We start from the raw sequence: 18895 nt of genomic DNA on the forward strand, positions 1-18895 counted from the left end.
TCTGTTTTAGCATTCCATGTGTGATAAGCTCGAGTCCGAGAAACCCCTCTCCATCCCCACTAGACTGCAGAGAAGAGACCTTCCATTGCTGTCACCATGGAGACAGTAGTCACCAGGCAAGAAGAGGCCTTGAGATTCACTTGCTACTTTAACAGAATGCAACTGAACTCAACACTTTCCAATCCTTTTGTCTTGGGTACTAGAAGTAAATGATGTTGCCACGTCAACCTTTGAAGACCCTGGCTAATTTCTTGTTGCTGGCTTACAATTCTGAATATATCAGGGTACCACTTACGCATTCTGCATGGTAGTCTACTAAACGTTACATAGATATTGTCTCTTTTTCTGATTGTTTTAAAAATGCATCTGTGTTAGAGTTTATTGCATCCTTTTGTTTTCTTTAAGAATATTGAAAGAGAACTTGACAATGATTTTGAAGGAGAGCAAGGAGAGGTATATGGGAGGGCTTGGAGGGAGGAAACGGAAGAGAAAAAAATACTGTACTTTATAACCTCAAAAATAAAAAATAAAGTAAAATGTATCAATTCCCCTCAAAGAATATTTCATTATTCTTTGAAAAATTCATACAATATATTTTGATCATGTTCACCCCAACTCTTCCTTAATCCCTTCTGGATCCATTCCACGCCCAACTTTTTGCCCTTTTAAATTTCTATTTAATAATACCAAGTGCAGAAAAATAAGTGACTAAGGAGCTCAGCAACAAATTGGACAGCTACATCATATCCCCTCCTTAAGGCTCAGGGACCATCATGGAAGAGGAAGTAGGAAGACTGTAAGGGTCAGAGGTCAGGAGAACTGGAATGATGCCTTCTGGACCCAGCAGGCCCACTGCACTCGTGAATCAGAGCTGAGGTCAGTCCAGTCAGTATCCGTCATGGAGTGGGAAGGACCTCACGAGTCCTCGACCCTGGCTGAGGTGGTATGGACGGTTCTTTCCTTTCTCCTTGTGGGTCCTGAAGTCTAACACACCTTGACCCACTGAGCCATCTTAATAGCCCTAACTTAAAAAAAAAAAAAAGCATGTGATCCAAGCAGTGGTGGGGCATGCCTTTAATCCCAGCACTCAGGAGGCAGAAGCAGGCGTATCTCTGTGAGTTCGAGGCCAGCCTGATCTACAAACTGAGTTCCAGGACAGCCAGAGCTGTTACACAGAGAAACCTTGTCTTGAAACACCAAACGAAACAAAAAAGAGCAGGTGTCCATTTTTGCTGAAATCTATGTATTCATCCTGGAGATTATAGTCTTAATATTTTGGCCAATCAGAATTTTCTATGGGGAGAGGGGATTGTCACTGATGAGTCCAGAGATACTGGGGGCTAGGAAGAATTTAGTTTTGTTTCTTCTTCAAAAAGAAACATTGTTCAACCATCTATCTGCCGACCAACACATGGGCTGATTCTAGACTTGGCTGTTGTCAAGATTCCAGCAACAAACATGATGCTCAGATATTTCTGTGACAAGTTGTCTGTGAGTCCTTAGGGTGTATGTGGCTAAGAGCGGCATAGTGGAGTCATATGGCAATCCTTAGGAATGGACATACTGACTTCCACAGTGGTCAGAATGATTTACATTCCTACCAGGAGCACATGAGAGTTCCCCTGGGCCTCCCATACTCACCAGGATTTCCTGTTGACAGCATTTACTGATGACAGTCATTCTGACTGTAGGGAGACTGTCTGTTCCTTGATGGTTAAGGCTTTGATATAGCTACACGACAGACTTCTATTTAGCCATAAAAAGTACAAAATTATGTCACTTGCTGGAAAATGGATGGATCATCATATTCAACTGAACAGGTCCAACTCAGAAAGATGAATACCCAAAGTTTTCTCTCATTTGTGGGTCCTGGATTATAAACAGATTCCTATAGGACATGTAGGTTGAGGGGACACTGGGGAAGAAAGGAGATTAGGAGAAGGGAGAAGTGGGGAGAAGAGGAAGGATCTTGGGGGGATCAAAGTACGTGAAAACCTTTTTATGGGGGCCGTCATCATGTATAATGAATTAGTGTCAGTAAGGTTTTAAATCTTAATGAAAGTAAACTAGAAATAATCATAAGACAGATTGTCAATATTTGATAGGAAGAAACCAGTTCAGGAAGCATCCTTGCCTTTCCAGACCAAGGCAGGGGTGTGGGGATGTGGGGGTGTGGGAGTGTGGGTGTATGTGTGTCAGGGTGTGGGGGTATGGGAGTGTGGGGGTGTGGGAGCATATGTGTGTCGGGGTGTGTGGGTGTGAGGTCTGTGTGTCAGGATGTAGGGATATGGGGGTGTATGTGTGTCAGGGGTGGGGATGGGGTGTATGTGTGTCGGGTGTGTGAGTGTGGGGTGTGCAGGTGTGGAGCTAAGGAGGTGTGGGTGTATGTGTGTTGGGGTATGGGGTGTAGGGGTATGGGGTATATGTGTGTCAGGGTGTGGGGCATATGTGTGTTGGGGTGTGGGGGTGTATTGTGTCAGGATGTGTGGTGTGTGGGTGTGAGGTGTATGTGTCAGGGTGTGGGGAATGTGGGGTGTGGGGGTGTGGAGATGAGGGGTGTGGGTGTGTCAGGGGTGGGGGGTGGGAAGATGCTCCTGTGTTCTGTTCTCAGTATTCAGAGTGAAAGAAAGAAGCCTGAAAACAATGTGGTTTTAAGTTTCCAGAGCGATTTCTGATGATCCCGGAGCAGCTGGGGTTGGAAGGTGCGCACGCGTCTGGGAGGCTCTTTCCGCCCCCGAGTTCGACATTCACATTCTATCTCTTCATCTTCGAGTCAAAGGGAGACGCAGGGAACTCAGAATAGTTTAAATAAAAGGAACAGGTCGCCCCCTCCTCCCACCCAAACAGAAGCATCGCTAACAGCTCCTATATTCTCTTTCTGTGCTTTATTCTAGGAACCCCTTTCCCCCTCAAGATATTTTTGTTCATGAAATTGTCTTAGACGATCAGTAAGTTGTCAAGAGGACCGCCCACTCTTCTCCTCGCACCCAGCCTCTCTGTCGTGAAGGTGATTGACTTGAGAATTCTGAATCTGAACTTTGCAGCGTTGATGCCACATCTTGTGTCTGGCTGCTCACTCGCAGGGCAGTGCCCTCTCCCCCTCAGCCTCTCCTTCATTCCCTCCCTCCCAGTTCATATCTGCAACCACATTCAATAGGTCAGGGCAGCCCTTGTCCGAAATATGTTACATCTCACTCCAAAACAAGCGGCAGCCGGAAATAGCCAGGTCTGCTTACGAACGGGATTTTCTTTCAGGATCGACTGTGTGTGTGTGTGTGTGTGTGTGTGTGTGTGTGTGTGTGTGTAAGTCTATGTGCACACATTGTGGGATTAAAGGACAGGTGCATTGTGGGAAGCTCATCCTGACTAAGAGCAGGCAGCTGTACCATTGCGATAGGAGCATGGGAGGCTTCACGGAGCCAAAACTGTCAGAAACTGCTCCTGGGGTCAGAGTGACGACTGTAAGAGTCTGCATCCCTCTGACAACGGCTCAGAAAATCGAATGCAAGGAAGACAGAGGAAGAGGAGATGCGGGGCACGTTTCCTGCTTCTCTGTGGATGCTTAGCAAATGCCAGCATAGGCTTTACAATGGTGGAAGCAGCAGAACTGGGGGCCTGTGCCCTGATCATGGTGAAGGAGGACCACCGTCCTGGCGTCGACCCAAACACGTGTTTTCATAGAGAGATTCTTTATTAATTGGGGGGAAAAATTAAAGTGGCTGCATTCTGACTCAGGCAGAAAAACAGCAGCAAAATGACTCGCAGGTGCCATTCTTAAGAGGAGGAGAAGGGAAGGTGTAGGAGGCGTGGTATATTTTGATTGGCGTGTTAATAAGGTCAACCAAAGCGGGGCGCGGGGGGAGGGCATGGCATTGTTTGCTGGACTTTAATTCTTTGATAGCTGGACCTTGGTCGTCAGCCTCAGGAGGAGGGATTTGCCAAATAAGGGAATGGACCTTGGGGCTAACTTCAGGAATATAATCCAGTGATTTACAGGGGAGGGAGGGGGAAGAGAAAGGCCTGCCAGGATCACGTTTGCCAGGCAAGGGCTGGCTAGAGTCCCTTGGAGACTTGGGAGAGTTGAAGAGGCTACACCCTTCCCTGCATAATCCATGCTTCATCTGCATCGTCGTTCCATTTTCTCAAGGTATCACTTGCTTGACTGTTTGTGCTAGGGATCAGCAAACATCAATGAAGGTATAGGTAGTAAATCTTTGGCTTCGTGGCCCATATGGTCTCTGTTGCAAGTGTTCCATGTTGCTATTGTGGTGAGAAAACAGCCGTGGCAATTCATAAGTGAGGGTGGCCGAGTGCCAATGTAATTACATTTATGGAAACTGAAAATTAACTTTCATATCATTTTACAAGCCATGAAATAATCTTAATCATTTGAAATTTTCAGCCACGTTGAAATGCAAACACCATTCTTTGCTCATGGTCTATACTAGCAGTTCTCAGCCTGGGGGGCATGAATGACCCTTTCGCAGAGGTAGCCTAAGGTCATCCTGTATATCAGATATTTATATTATGATTCAAAGCAGTAGCACAATTACAGTTACGAAGTAGCTACAAAAATAATGTTATGGTTAGGGATCAGCACAGCATGAGGAACTGCATTAAAAGGCTGCAGCATTAGGAAGACTGAGAACTACTGGTCTATACAAAAGAAAACCACAAGCGGGGGTTGGCTCCAGGCCATCTTTAGTCCAACTCTGGTCTGTATCCAAATTGTGGTACAGCAGAGGGAAAAGGGATGTCTGGGCCTCCTTCCATCCCCATCTTCTTCTTTATCTTTCATTGTGTTGATTCAGAAGTCCAAAATCTCAAGCCAAGAAAGTGAGCTGATTCTTCCTGAACCTGCCAGTTGCCAGCATCAAGATAGGAAGCCAGCACTGAGTGAGTCCAGGCATATTTGGAGATTCTGCATGGTTGGAGCTTTGCTCTCGGGAATGACAATTAAAATAAAGTCACATTTATAAAGTAATTTGTTCTTCTTGCTCAGTAATGATGCTTGAGTCAGGAACTTCTGGAAAAATACATTGTGAGCTGGCGAATTATAGCAAAGACCCCATCTGACACGTCGAGGCAGAAGAAGGAAGGACACAGATTTTACAGTCGGTCAGATGCATATCTAGATCATGCCTGCAGCGTGTGTTAGATATGTCATGTTAAAGAGGAGGTCTTATGAGTGTCCCTGTCTGGAAAGTGAGGCTGTGGGTACTTACCCTCTCACCAAGGTTGTGGGGACCAGAGATGCTGCACATAACACATCCCAAGGTGTTTAACAGTCACCAAATACCCTCATCAGGTCAAAGACAAGTTTGCCTAAGTCAGAGAATCTTTTTGGGATAAACCCTGTGACAATGAAATAAATAAATCAAAACATTTGTCATTTCCAATTTTGAAACAGGCATCTATAGTATTTTTAAACTCTTTAGTTTTTACTCTGTGGGGGTCCACCACCCAACTCTGAAATAAATCACACAGAGACTTATTTTTTCTTATGATGCCTGACCTTAGCTTGGCTTGTTTTTAGCCAGCTTTTCTTAACTTAAATTATCCCGTCTACCTTTTGCCTCTGGGTTTTTACCTTTACCTATTTTATATACTTTTCTTTACTTCTTATTCCATGTCTGGTTGTGTGACTGGGTGGCTGGCCCCTTCTTCTCTTGCTCCTAGATCCCCTCCTCCCAGACCTTTTCTTCTATTTATTCTCTCTGCCTGCCAGCCCCATCTATCCTTTCTCCTGCCTCTCTATTGGCCATTCAGCTCTTTGTTAGACCAATCAGGTGTTTTAGACAGGCAAAATAACACAGCTTCACTCAGTTAAATGAACGCAACATAAAAGAATGCAACACTTCTCTGCATCATTAAATAGATGTTCCACAGCATAAACAAATGTAACACATCTTAAAATACTATTCTACAACACATGTCTTCTTTGATTTGGGGAATATTTAACCTTTCCACAGAAAAATGTGTCAGTTCACCTCTGGCTGTACTAGAAACACTGTTTCTGCACTTAGTATTATCATTTCAATGACCGTAATGCGTCCAGCTCTTCTTGAACAAACTGCTAAGTGTCATGTTAGCCCTGCTTGTGCCCAAATTTTTCAAAGTATTAAAACCCACAAACATGTCCTCATGCTCAAGGTTATGTACAAAGTATTATTCTATGTACAGCATATTGGCTTTTATTTAAAAGTGTTTTTCCCATATGAAATGTAAGTCCATTATACAACAGCTGGAAAACACACAAAATATTGATGAAGTATTTTTTTTTCATTTGGACACCACCCAGCATAACTTCAGATAAACTGCTGCTCCTGTTTTGACATGTGTTGTTCTCTTGTTTCTGCTGTCTTTACTCATCTTCTCTGCACCCATGCTAGGACAAGGTGATGTGTGTTTCCTGAAATACTCACGTGCACAACTCATACATGTATCTTAAATGGTATCAGCTTATCCTTAGCAATACTGAGTATGTATTACCATGGATAAGTTGAAAAGTGCTAAAAACTATTCAGGAGTTATGCAAGATACCCTATAAGCTCACCACACAGGAATAAAATTTTAATATCTTTCCTATTTTGTTTTCAGAGTGCTGAGACTACTATATTCTTTGATTTTTGAGAATGGTTATCATCTATGTATATATATATATATATATATATACACACACACACACACACAAGTGATTACCATCCTCCTCATATATGTGTGTATACAAGTATATTAATCTTTTCCGCCGAGAAAAGATAGTTGCCAATAATTATAAATACATAGTTTTAGGTGAGCAGTAAGTTAGAATAGAGAGTCGTAAAATGAAAGAGAATGTTCCCCACCCACTCAAGTGAACACTCCCTCTCTCCTCGCAACCGCCCCACTAGAGTAGAGCATCTGTTGCAGTGGACGAGCCAACATTATCATGCTATTTACAGTCCCTGGTTTACATTAGAGTCTATTTGTGTGTGTGTGCTACACACTCTATGGATTCTGGTAAATGTGTTTCTAAACGTGTCCACAAAGCTCACTGCTCTAAGCATCCTCTATCTTTTGGTTTTTCATCTTCTCCTCCTCTCCCATCGAAGGGATTAAGTTAGGTTTGGATTCTGGGTTGAGCTTTGTAAGAGGTCTATTGTAAGAACAGCAAGGCTGATCCCAACTTTTGCTTTTCGACTCACCTGGTTATCTCTTCTTCTGGGATGCACCCTGCCATGATGCTGGTTCCCTAAAGAGACCAACGCAGTGGGACCCTTACTTCCTTGGAAGTGTGGCCTCCAGCACTATGGATTCAACAAACCTCTTCCTAAGCACTTAACTTTGAGTATTGTTATAGCAATGGAAAATGGTCTAACACATGCGTGTAACGATGCATTGTGTGACTTTTCTTCTTTAACCTGTTGAGGTTATGTGACAGAGAGTATTAAACGATGGATATTTGTACTAGGTTTTTTTCTTTTTGGTCACCAACCAGTTCCCAAATCATGAGACAGAAACTTATTATTAGTTTTGAATGCTTGGCCTTGCTTAGACTTGTTTATGTCTAGCTCTTTTAACTTGTGTTAGCCTGTTTTTCTTTATCTACCTTCTGCCCCAGGGCCTTTTGCTTTTCTTTCTTTCCTTCTTTCTTTCTTTCTTTCTTTCTTTCTTTCTTTCTTTCTTTCTTTCTTTCTTTCTTTCTTTCTTTGTTTTTCTTACGTTCACTGCTTCTTGTGTCTGCTGTCTGGCTTCTGGGCTTTTCCCTTGCTCTCTCTTCCTTCTCTCTCTTCTTTTTCCTTCTCCTGAGCCTAGAATTATTTTTCTGTTTATTCTCTCTGCCTGGCAGCTCCACCTAATCCTCTCCTGCCTAGTGATTGGCTGTTCAGCTTTTTATTAGACCAATCAGGTGCCTTAGTCAGGCAAGGTGAAACAAGGACAACACATCTTTATTTAATTAAACAAATGTATCATAAACAAAAGCAAGGCACATTTGCATAGTTAAAGTAATATTCTACAGCATAAGCAACTGAAACATATCTATGTCTAGTTAAAACAGTATTCTATAACATATTATATCAATTAATTTTACTATATCATAAGTTTTATGCCACAGTCAATGGACCTTATTCCTTACATATCTGAAATAAATCCCACTTGGTTGTTTTATTGATCTCTTTTTTATTTTATATTATTTTATTTTATCACTTAAAAAATACCAATCCAAATTCACACTCCCTCCCCTCATCCCACTCCCCTCCCATTCTCTCCACAACCTTCCCACTCCACCCCCTCCAATCCTAAGAGAAGGCAATGCACCTGGCTCTGTGGAAAGTCCAAGGCCCTCCCTACTACATCTAGGTTGACCAAGGTATACATCCAAAAAGTATAGGATCCCCAAAAGTCAACACATGCAGTGTAGACAAATCCCAGTGCCACTATCAGTCTGCCCCTCAGTCTGCCCCAACTGTCAACCACATTCATAGGGACTAGTTTGATCCCATGCTTGTTCACTCCTAGTCTAGTTGGAGCTAATGGACAGTTGCCCATTAGCTCAGGCAAACTGTCTCAGTGTATGAACCCCTCATGGTCTTGACTTCCTTGCTCATACTCTCACTCCTTCCACTCTTCAGCTGGATCTTGGGAGCTCAGTCCAGTGCTCCAATGTTGTTTCCACCTGTTGGATGCTCTGTTTCCATCTGTTGTTGGACGAAGGTTCTATGGTGATATTTAAGATAATCATCAGTCTGACTACAGGGCAAGGCCAGTTCAGACACCCTCTCCTCTATTGCTTAAGGCCTTAGCTGGGGTGATCCTTGTTGATTCCTGGGAATTTTTCTAGAGCCAGGTTTCTTGCTAACCCCATAATGACTCCCTCAATCAAGATATCTCTTTCCTTGCTCTCATATCTGTTCTTCATCCATCTCAACTATCCCATTCCCTCAAGTTCTCCTCAACCCTCCCTTTCCCCCCTTTCTTCTACCTCTTTTTATGAATTGTGTTTGTTTCAATAATATTTTGCTGCAAGTGTTTATGTCCATGCTTGTGGAATTCTGGTATGTATCTTTTTCTTATTTGAGAAATACTAGTCTATTAGGGTGAGTGAAAAATATTTCTTCTGCCTTTGTCTTCTAGGAGAGATTGTAGGGAATCGTTGTAATTTCTCCCTTGCACGTTTGATAAAATTCACCAGTAGACCATTTGTGCGAATGCTCAATTTTGGAGTCATACTCCTGTTACATAATCTCCTAATCTCATGGAATATGATTAGCTTCATAATAATAAATTAGGAGGCAATCCTGGCACTCCTAAACCCCCTGTGTGTCTGTCTCTGCTCTCGTTCTGACTATGGCTTGAGCTTCTCCTCGTTTTCAGGCTACACATTTGTCTTCCCTTCACTCTAACCAATCCGTTTTTGCAATTTTCATTTTATTTCTCAAGTTGGTTCTGCACAAATTTAACTTTCAGAGCACATAGCCAGTCTCTTTACGGCACTGCTACGGAACTCTCTTAGTGTGATAGGTTATTTTTTCCAGTATTATTTGGCCACTCATTTTTTTTTCTCACAGCTCTCTGTTTCTCTTTTATGGAAAATCTCCTTTCACATTACACTTATTTTATCATGCTTATTTTCTACCTTTATTCCCTCCTCTGATGTAGTAGAATCATTAAAATAATAGGATTGAAAATTAAACTGCCAGTTCTATTCAGCATGCAACAAAAACACATTGCTTTTTTATTTTCTGTAGCAGATTTGCTCTTTATGGACCATGACCTCCACAGCTAATTGGGCGATGTATGTAGTGAAAGGGATAGAGCACATACAGATGCTGTTAGTTAATGACACCTCCACTTCATCCAGCTTGGAGATGCTATTCCAGGAGACATGTCATCTCTTGGGAAAATGCTCCGGTGTTAGGTTCCTCCCAGCTCTGTTTCACAAGTCTTTAAGTTCTTAGGAAACAGGAAATTTGGATCCCTAAACCAGGCTCTGGATGTATCCTGGTATATTCTTTGGAAGGATGGATGGATAAAATCTGGCTCAACCTGGACTGAGGTCCACTGGGAAACAATAGATCTTGTTGGAAACTAGTGCGCATCGCTGTGTCTGCTAGTGAAGTTCTAGTTGTTTGTCTCAGATTTGAGGGTCCCTACACAGATACCTCTTTGTTGAGACTAGGTTCTGCTAACCCTTTGGCATGGTTAGAAGTCCACTATCTCTCCCAAGGTCACACAGAGGCATCAGTCTCCCTTGAGCTGTTCTTGAGGTCACTGGCCCTGGGCTCATGGCTCTAGTCATATTTCTTGATATATCATATCTATTTTTTATGAGATGCTTCTTTAAGATAAAGGATGTAATATGCTTATATAATACTGGCCTTTTGAAACCTACTACTGTTACAATGAATGTATGCAAGGAGAAGAGAAAAAACCTAGTATCTTCCAGCCTGTCTAAGAAAGTGAGCAGAAAGTTCCACTAAGCACTCTGGAGTTACCCAATAGAGTTGGTGTTATTGGTGCAGCCTCCTCTACTGTTTGTCTTAGCCAAGAGACCAGGTCACCATGTCTGTTCACAAGCTTGTCCTTCTCTGCTCAGATGAGTCATCTTTTGGTATCAATACTTCTTTACTTCCTCAGTGGGACTCCAATTTCCCTTTACCTGTGTGTAGATCCCTAGGCTCTTCTTACCATAAAAATCTGAGAGTTTGACCTCAACACTTGTTTGAGTTCAGACGTCATTCATACTTTGCACTTGATTGGACTAGCAAGAATAATTTTCTTTTTCTTTTTGAATTTCAAAATTTCTTTCACTTTTGACAGAGGTTGATTTTCACCCAAAGTATAGTTTTTGCTAATTAACTTTCTGGCTCTCACACTCAGGAGAATCAATGCTATGGTTGATGATCCATGTGGCAATGAGATTCATGGCATTTAAAAATACATCTGCTACTTCCAAGTATATCTCTGGTCACTGGCCATTTGGAGTCTTCAGAGATGTCAGCTTTCTGTGGAAAACAGTCAGGAAAATTTTGACTTTCCCAAAGGTTTAGGGATTTGGCTGTGGAACCAGCAGAGAAGGTTTAATAGCTCAAAGGGGAGAAAGAGGGGGCATCCCCAGGGTTGGTGTGACTCACACATTGTACAAATACAAAGCCATTAGGAGTAATTACAAAATAAGAACATATAGATGGCAGTGACTCAAGCGTCTTGGGAGCAGCATCCAGCACGCAGGACGATCTGGAGGAGGGAAGAGCATCAATCCCATGAGGTCCTGACTTCCTTCCTCAAAGACTGCCAGTGGTTAGAAAGCCTTTGGCTTGATTTCCCGGACTTAACCACCACAAGCTGAGTAATGATTTTCACAGCTCAGTTGCTTCATCTCAGCTGGCAATGCTAAAAGCCGTTGCTTGCTCGGCTATGTAAGAGCTAACATGCAATTTCTTTATAAAAGACTCAGGCTTCTTTGAACCTGTGCACCCAATTTATTGGCTCTTACCTAGTCGGTGTTCATTTTTTTTTAATGGTACAATGTGCTTCCTTCTGTTTCCTAGCCTCTTCCACGTGTGATCCCACAGTTTCAATTAGAGACAGTAGTGATGATTGGTTGAATAGACACATGTTCACCTTAGATCCACACCGTTGAGGTGGATCCTTAATTCCCTCTTCTACTCTAGAGCCTCTAGGGAGGATCCCACTTCCCAAACAGCAGTCTCTGCCTGAACTCTGTGGGAGGAAGCAGAAACTAGTTGAAGGTAGTACAAACTGTAGTATGGCAGTCCTGAAAAAATGTATTGGTGATTGCTAATTTAAATATTAATGGGTTCAATTGTTGTGGGACAATGGTCTGTACCCTGTCAATTGTATTTTAATAAAATGCTGAGCCGGGCCATGGAAGCGCAAGCCTTTAATCCCAGCACTCGGGAGGCAGAAGCAGGTGAATCCCTGTGAGTTCAAGGCCAGCCTGGTCTACAAGAGCTAGTTCTAGGACAGCTAGGGAAACCCTGTCTCAAAAAACCAAAAAAAGAGAACAAAACAAAACAAAACAACAACAATAACAAAACCCCCAAAACACTGAGCGGCCACTGAAATCACATTGGATAGGGTGTAGCCATTTGGCCTCACATTATACAGGTTGTAGTTATTTGACCACATAGTGGATAGGTTGCAGTCATCTGACGTCACATTGGATAGGTTGCAGTTATTTGACCTCACATTGGATGGGTTGTAGTCATCTGAGCTCACACTGGATAGGTTGTAGTTATCTGACCACACACTGGCTAGGTTGTGGTCATCTGAACTCACACTGGCTAGGTTGTAGTTATTTGACTTCACATTGAATAGGTTGTGGTCATTTGACCTCACACTGGCTAGGTTGTGGTCATTTGACTTCACATTGGATAGGTTATACTTATGTGACCTCATACTGGGTAAGTTGTAGTCATTTGACCTCATGTTGGATAGGTTGTTGTCATTTGACCTTCATATTGGATAGGTTGTAATCATTTGATCTCACATTGGATAGGTTGTGGTCACGGGACCTCACAGTGGGTAAGTTGTTGTCATTTGATTGACTGTAGTCACACACTCCCTTCATCAAAGAAATCATATGTCCAAATGAAATTATTTTTTGTGCTTATGAAAGGGAGAGGACAGAATGGGGGTGGGAAGTGGACTTTCAACAACCTCTACAGCAGTCAGAAATCCATGTTTTGTACTCCTTATTTACTAGTTAATATTTCAGATCTATTTTTATTTTATGTGTGTAAGCATTTTTCTTGTATGTATGTTTGTGAGCCACATGCATGCTTTGCACTCATGGTGTTTAGAAGATGACATTAGAGACCCTAAACTGGAATTACAGATGGTTGTGAGCCACCACATGGGTGATGGGAATGGAAGTCAGGTTCTTTACAAGAGCAATGAGTGTTTTTAACCACTGAGCCATGCCTTCAGCTCCTTCTTCTAGTTGGTTTTTATTGTCAACTGGACACACCTGAGAGTCAGCTAGAAAATGGGAGTCTCAGTTGAGGGATTGCTCATGTCAGATGGATATGTAGCCATGTATATGGGAATTATCTTGATTGATGATTTATGTAGAAATTCTCAAGATACTGTGGGTGGTACTTACCATGGACAGGAGATCCTGGTCCTGGGTTGTAGAAGAAAGCTGGCTTTGTTGAAGCGAGAGAGAGAGAGAGAGAGAGAGAGAGAGAGAGAGAGAGAGAGAGAGAGAGTTCTTCCTGGTTTTATCTTTAATTTATGCTACAGGTCTAAACCCTGGCTTCTTTCAGTGATGGGATGTGACACTGCCTGGAAGAGCAAGCTGAATAAACCTTTTCATTGCCCAGGTTGCTTTGGGCTGTGTTTTATTACAGAAAGAACACTTAGAATCTATTCAACACCTAGAAGTACATTTTTTGTTTTCTTGTTTTGAGACAGGGCTTCCATCTATATAGCTTAAGCTTGTTTTGTATTTGTGATTCTTGTTCAGCCACTCAAGTTCTGGAATTATATGTTTGCACTATCACGTTTGCTTGACTACAAATGTTTGCAGAAAGGAAAACACATTAATGATTTTTTTTAATAGAATGTTTTTATAAGGTATCCTTCTTGAGTGAGGTTTCTGGGCTATTCAGTTTGAAAATGAATTACTTATTTAGCATGATTTTTTATTTATGTATATTAATTTTGTTAAAGTTATATTAACATTACTCTTCTAAATTATAGTCTCTTCTGAACTGCCTGGCTCTCACTTGACACGCAAGTAAAATGTTCTGTGGAAGAAAGACAAGTACTGCAATCAGTCTTGTAAGCCTTTCACACAGCAACAGCAATAGCTATCCAGTGAACAATGGACTGCTGGAATATTTAGGTCTGCAACGATACTACTGGGGTGTGGCAGAGCTCAGAACATGGAACAACTGACCCAGAGGGATTCAGGTCACGGAGTTTAGTTTGGTGCTTCTCCTCCACAGTTCTATTACGACACTCTCTCATAAACTGGAACCCCACCATGAAAAAGGGAATGGAGTTGAACACCATAAAATGAGACTCATTCTCAAACTCCTCTCATGCTTCTAAACTGCTAACAGTAGGACATTTGCCCAAGGCAAAACTCCACTATCTGCTCTTTTCCTTTGGGTCCATACTAGAATTTAACCAGAATAAGTGGCTCCTCATCCATTCAATGAAATCCTGAAGATGGATAATTTCCTACGTGAATTCTGAAATTTGGAAGACAACCGTAACTGGGCATTCAGCCCATTGCCATTTTGATTGCTGGCCCATTCTTTGATGTTTCCTTTCTCTGCTACAAACTACAGGTCTTAGGCTGCCTTGCAAACTGACTGTGCTCAACTAATAAGAGGAAATTAATGGTGGATAAGCTTTAGTATTTCTTATCCACATTTGGGCTATAGGAAGCGCGTCTGTCAGTGGCTGTGTCTACTCAGGGATTTCAGATAAACTAGAAGCCATCAGCCTAAGTTCCCAGACGTCCTCACTGTGGGGTTAATTCCCTGGAGATAATCCCAGACTTATAATCTCCATCTGCAATGACAGACTTTGTTCGTCAACAACTGCTTACTACTGCAGAATTACCTTTTGATATGTTTGTTTATAATTAATTAAGTGATGGGACATGACGCCGCCTGGAAGAGCAAGCTGAATAAACCTGGAAAGCTGCCACAGAAGATACAAGGGCAGACCTTTAGTAGTCTGGCCTTTCCCCTGTTCATCGCTATTCTTACTCTGAAGAGTTCCAGAGAGGCGTCTGTTGTTTGACTTAAAAATTAAATAACTGTAAAATTCGACAAGTAAATTGTGGACTGGGTTCTGATTGAGCTATCAGACCATAAGCTTACCTGTACTGCCAACCCTACATCATCAAGTGGAGAGGGTCAACAGGAGAACAGATTCTAGAACTTTAAGTAGATACGCATCAAGCACAGAAGAAAGTGCCTTAGGTTCCCAGGGCACCTGCTCCTTTGGGTTTAGCACTGTCCCTCTGTACCACTATTGTGCCTCAGGGACAGTGTTCTATGACTGCTGGAGAGAGGAAGAAGAAACTTGGTGGATCGATGGGTTTGATGACAGGTTGTCCCCTGGCTGTGTAGCTTTGTTTGAGAGTGATGAGAGGGATCCACCAAGTGAGGTTTTCTGGAAATATGTCTGGCTCCCAACTTCATACAAAAGATGGGATGAACATAAGTGTGTGTCTACACCAATTTGTGCTATTGGCTTAATGTATGACTATAGAGGGACTGAACTACAAGACTGGTTAAAAAAGTATGGGTAAGAGGAATGTGGGCACAGTCCATGGAAAAGGAACAGTATTAATACAGTCATCACATAATATAGCTACCAAAGGTCTCCTTGTGACCTGAACATTCTCAATTATTAAGGGAAGAGGTTAGCCTCTTCTAGGCATACAAGACAGCCTCTTCTAAACTCCTTTATAGCATAAACAATCATTTTATGTGTAGGTATTCATAATAATAAATCATTTATTAGTTCAACTGAATGCCCTGCATGACTCTCAGCAAAGTCACCCTGCTTACTTACCACTCCTGAGTGCCAAGATCCTCTTCGGGATCAGTGTTATGCAGTCTGACACCATGTTGCTTACACAGGAAGCAGGGAGAGATATATTTGCTCCACGATAAACAGCTATTCTGGAAAAGTCTTTTGCCTTTTTGGACCCATAGTTTCTAAAAGCTATATTTGCCATTCAGTCATCCAGTTCAGTTTCTCCTAACCACTGACTTTATAGTGGGGACTACTAATATAAGACTAAGAATTCAGTGTCTTATGACATAAAATTCTGACCAACAGATAAAGCATTTGCTTGCAATGTCTATGAAGAGATGTGATCTTTCATCCTTAGAACTCTCCCTCTCCCTTCCCCCATCCTCTCTCTCCCTTCCTCCCCCTTCTCTGTTACTACTGCAGTCCTTTTGCTGTCTATGGCCATTACTGATGCAATAAACAGAGACCATTTCTATGATTTTGAACCATTCTTTAATACATGCTAAACTGTAGCTTTGTAAGTAGCTCTAGGTCAGTTCCACACTGGTAATAATCAAGTAGGTAGCCAGGTGTTGATAAACAGCGGCTTTGTTTTCAGAGTAAATAAGAAATATATATTAGTATGAGTACAATTATTAATTTGTATATTGATCCCTCTTTATTTTTAATTCAATTTTTTTCTTTTCTTTTTAAGATTATAATATAATTAGTCTATCTCTCCCTTCCCTTTCCTCCTTCTAAACCTCCCCATACAAGAGACAAGGTGATCCAACATGCTCACACCTGAAAGGTGTGAGAGAATCTCTTTGCTTGTGATGCTAAACCAACATCACTTGTTGGTGCCTGTGAAAGTGCTCTCCTCTCTGCCCCTGACTTTAACTCACTTTCAAACACTTTTACAAACAAAAGAAGTCTTGGAGAAGTCCGCCGTCCCAGCCATGTATATAGGTGTCTCTGAACCATTCAACAGTCAACACTCTAGCTAGAAGTCTGCCCCTCCGCAGCTGCTCCTCGTGCCAGGCTGCACATTACGCTCCTTCCAGCAAAAACTCTTTTGCAAATCAGTTCACAACAGTTTCCCACTGGCAAGAATTCAAGTCTTCAGCAACAAGAAAACTAGAGTTCCTTCCACATTTTAATCTGAATTCTTCATGAGTTTCTACCATGTACAATGATCTCTTAAAACCAACAGCTCCATTTCTCCAAAGATCATAAGGATGTGATTACATAAATGTTTTTAATTTTTCTAAAGCAAGAAGGGGGAAGTACCCTTTATTCAACTGGTGTGTGCCAGCTGGACACACAGCCATATTTATACTTCAGTATGTCCTTCTGGGATAGATAACTACTGATCTGATCAGGACAGAGACCTGAGGCAACAGGAAGTTAGGTGACACACATCAAACCTGGGACTTGAGATGGTTAATCTTGTTTGTCAGCGTGATTAGACCTAGAAGTGTATCTCTAGGTGGGGAGGATTGACTGAGGGAGTAGAGCCCTTCTCTAGAGTGGGTTGTTCTATCCACTTGATGACGGCCCAAAGAGAAAGAGGTATAACAAAAGCAGTGCTTCTTTTGCCTGCTTGCCTTCACTCCTTGCTGTGGGTGCAACTACTCTGTTGCTTCTTTCATTTTTTGCTGGCTTTGGAACGCAGCCTCTTTGACTTACCAGTGTGGACTAAAGACCAGCAGTTGTCCAGTCCTGGGCTTTTAGTGCCAGATTAGAATTGCTGAAACTTTATGGACTTGGAAGCTACTGGGTCCTCAGTCTTTCCTGCATATAAAGAGTCATTATTGTGGGGCTGGAGAGATGGCTCAAAGGTTAAGAGCACTGGCTGCTCTTCCAGAGGTCCTGAGTTCTATTTCCAGCAACCATATGGTGGCTCTCAACCATCTATAATGCATTCTGGTGTCCTCTTCTGCCCTGTAGTGCAGGCATACATGCAGGTAGTATACATAATAAATAAATAAATCTTTAAAAAGAGTCATTGTTGTATCACCTAGGCCTTATCTTGTAAGCCAATTGACTAATTCCCTTGCCGATAAATATTCATTCTATGAGTTTGCTCATTTAGAGAATGCAGATCGATGCAGACCTGGAACAGAAATCCCTGAGTGTTTTGTGCTCGCAACTGGTGCATCTGTGTTGAGCTCCCCTGGTCCCGCGTGTTTGATTCCCAGATGCGGCCCATTTCTCTTGTACCAGTAGCTTCTCTACTGCAAACAAACACTAACACCCTTCCTTTCCCTTGCAGTCACTTCCAGCTGTTTCTCTAACAATACAGGCTTAGAGTCATGAAAATGTTACTTCTTTCTGTACGGCGTGAAGAACCGTAATTAACAGTCATTGAAGATCTTATGTCAATGTCTGTTAGTTAAATTACTTGCTATGCCCTCTGACCTCAGCCTAAACAATTTTGGCTTTGGCTTCCTATAATGCTCCTTGATTTTTTTCTATTTTAGGATTGTTTTTCTCTTTTCATAGTTGGCTCTCTAGACCCTTGCTGTGTAAAGGGATGTGGGTGGGTCAGCATCACCATCTAGGAAGCTACTGCAATGCAGATTCCATGCCCTACCAAGCCAGGGTAATCTGTGTTTTCTCAGAAGTCTCTAGTGGTTACTGTGCATATTAATGTTTGAAAGTCGCTTTTGGAAAATATACTAGCAAGTCAGACTTAGCCAGGTGTGACTAAATTTCCCTTTGGAGGTCCCAGAGTGGGGGGCATGATCCAATATACCAGAACATGGGAAAGATTTGTGCTAAATAATCCATACTCTACTGAATCTTGCACCAAGGGAGAGTGCTTATGGCTTCACAAGAGATCCACTGTGAGAATCAGTTGATATGCACAAGATGGTGGGCCCAGTGCCTTGAGAACTGGGTTTTGCCTCCATCAGAAAGCATTCATTCTGGTGGGTCAGCCTTCTGCCTTATCAGCTGAAATCTCAGTGCATGATTCCTGCAGACCGCAGCAAGAAGGAGTCAGGTTATCTGGAACTAGAATTACAGATAGTTGCGAACCACAATGTGGATGCTGGGAACCAAATATGGGTCTTCTGCAAGCGCAAAAAATGTTCTTAACTGCTGAGCCATCTCTCAAGCCTCTGGATTAAACCACCACCACCACCACCACCACCACCACCACCACCACCACCACCACCACCACCAACAACAACAACAACAGTTCATTGTTTACACCCATATTCCATGAGAATGAGCACAAATTCAGTTCTACCTCTTCCTCTTTGTGTAGCTTCTGTGTGTTTTGTTGTTGTTTATTTGTTTGTTGTGGAATATTATTTAACTAGGCAAAGATGTGTTACATTTTTTATGCTGTGGAGTATTACTTTAACCATGTATGTAAAGATGTGTTACATTTGCTTATGTG

The sequence above is a fragment of the Alexandromys fortis genome, unplaced genomic scaffold (assembly GCF_014885135.2).
Source record: "Alexandromys fortis isolate MF-2015 unplaced genomic scaffold, M_Fortis_MF-2015_v1.1 scaffold_86, whole genome shotgun sequence".
In the NCBI taxonomy this organism is placed as follows: Eukaryota; Metazoa; Chordata; class Mammalia; order Rodentia; family Cricetidae; genus Alexandromys; species Alexandromys fortis.